This window comes from Typopeltis vanoorti, chromosome 3 (assembly GCF_054136105.1).
Source record: "Typopeltis vanoorti isolate ZY-2024b chromosome 3, IOZ_Tvanoo_1.0, whole genome shotgun sequence".
NCBI classification, from domain to species: Eukaryota; Metazoa; Arthropoda; class Arachnida; order Uropygi; family Thelyphonidae; genus Typopeltis; species Typopeltis vanoorti.
The window spans coordinates 4,623,145-4,625,526 of record NC_143551.1 but is presented as its reverse complement, the minus strand read 5'-3'; the positions used below and the strand labels follow the sequence as shown (position 1 = coordinate 4,625,526).

Here is a 2,382-nt window from a genome sequence, read left to right as displayed (position 1 = left end):
ATAAACGTCGTGAAAGTATACATCCTTGTCATACTCCACTCCTTATATTTATTATTTTCTCCTTATCATCGATTTTAATCCGTCCATTTTGATTTTTGTAAATTTGATAAATTATTTTCCTATCCCTCAAATCTATGCCGATATTAGTTAGACAATTTAGGAGTATTTGCTGGTTTACTTCATCAAATGCTTTCTCTAAATCAAGGAAGCAAATGTAAGTAAAAAGACTAAGGTCTAATCTTCTCTCTATTATCGTTCTTAAACAGAGTATTGCCTCTCTTGTTCCTTTATTCTTTCTGAATCCGAATTGGTCTTCATCCAATAGAAAATCTATTTTTGAATAAATTCTATTTTGAATGATTTTTAGCAGAATTTTGCTAACATGTGGGATTAAAGCTATTCTTCTAAATTGGCTGCATTGGTTCACAGAAGAGCGTATGCCAAAGGTTATATTCTCAGACGGTCTCTGCTAAACATGTTTCTGTATTTAGCTATAAAATACGAATGCATCCATAATACCCTCGATTCCTTCATCTTACTTATGCCAAAATGCAGCCTTTCGGCTCTATACTTCTGGAATTATAATTTTGCTATACTCTATGGCGTCAAAATGAAAATTAAATCCGATCAAGCGCGATCGTATAAGTGAGTGCAGATAAACCTTGGGAATGAATATTCACGCAATTTATGTGTATAACATAAATAAATTTAAATTGCGTATAATTATACACAATTTAAATAAATGAACTCTATTTTTAAATTATTAATTAAAAAACCACTCAGAACGAGTTTCCTCCCTCCACCTCCCCTAAAAGAGGAAAGCAGAACGGTCATCCACTGCAAAGCTCTCCGCCAAAAGGCAGCAAGCTTAGCCCTCGTCGCGCTCAGGAGGAAACCCCACAGCTCCTCATCGTGGTTGAGTTTGCTGCGAGTTTCAGAGTCCGAACTCGCTAACCATACTACAGAAATGATCCTGTGAAGTATGATCTTAACGAACAAACTTTGGCCTGATTATTCCATGATATTTATACAATTTAAATTATGGTGTGTAAATAATTAGTATAAATATTTTCAAAATTTACTCATAAATATTAAATTTCATCCTTTATTTTAATTAAAGATTTTATTATGTTATTGTTTTATATTTAAAAATTAAATATTTTGGTCTTTTAAATTAAAAATATGGATTATAGAAATGTTTAACATTTGATGGAAAGCACTTTTATCAAAGTAATGCGTGGCGCCATCTACTGGTCTTTTCCTGCATCAATGTTATTGGAAAGAGACGAAGGTTTTGTTTTTGTTTTCGTCTTACCTGCTAGAATTATAATACGACCAGGGGCGCGCCGGCAATATATGCAATGTGTGCGACGCACACAGGCGCCAGGATAGTAAAGGCGCCAAAGATTTCAGGCGAGGAGGAAATACTTAAAAAAAATTATTCATTAATTATATCAAAATAAATTACATTTTTCTTTAAATTTTAATTATATTTTATAGATTTGTCTTAGACAAATTATTTATAATAACTTATTTGTTATCTAATCCTAGTTCTAACAAGTAGTTTAGCGTAAACAAGTAAAAACTTGAACTTGCGTGAGTTGACTGTTTACGGGATGACGGGCGTTTGAATCGTTTAATCTTGTTCCCACTCGCATTTGCTCTAAACATTATAAGAAAATCTGCTGCAGTTTTTAACTTGATTCTGTATTCTGCTGTTATCAGCAGAAAATAGGCAACCTCTTGCAATGTACCTGAATCGTCGTGAGAAAAATTTAAATCATTTGAACAATTACAAAAAATGGACAGAATTAATTACATCCTTAAAAATAAAACTTGTATTGATTATTTGCGGCAAACAGTTTGAGATAATGAAAGGAAACGTTGGTATGAAGTTATGAAAAGAATAATTTTCGTAGTACAGTTTTTAGGCGAACAAAATCTCGTGGTAAAAGTAATAAACTTGACGACAATGGCAATTTTTTAAAATGCATTTTGAGATGTTAGGAAAGTTTGATCCTTTTATATCGGAACACACGCGACGTGTAGCTAATGATCCCGACTTCAAAAACGTGCCCTCCTATTTAGGAGATAAATTCAAAATGAATTGGCATCAAATATTAAAAATAACGTTTTCATAAAGTTTTTTTTTTTTATTGATGGGAGGAGTATAGGGGCGCCAGCTAAAGTTTTGCACGCAGGCGCCAGACAGACACTACTGGCGCGCTCCTGAATACGACGGTAGTTGTTACAATGCGACGTTCATAGTGTTGTGATGCTTAGTTTTCGCATTCTTCCGTTTGCATTCAGCTAACAGTTCTGCCATTTCTGTTTCTTGCTTGCTGCCCACTTATTATCGTAGAAAAGCGACCGATTTTGATT

The 2,382-nt window shown here is 33.6% G+C and overlaps 1 non-coding gene across 1 annotated transcript; it reads right to left on the bottom strand.

The window, feature by feature from the left end:
* Positions 1–774: 774 nt before the first annotated feature.
* On the bottom strand, positions 775–990 carry LOC150107874 (small nucleolar RNA U3). The gene has a single exon (XR_016548158.1). It is a non-coding gene; the product is annotated as a small nucleolar RNA U3 (small nucleolar RNA).
* Between the last annotated feature and the right edge of the window lie 1,392 nt (positions 991–2,382).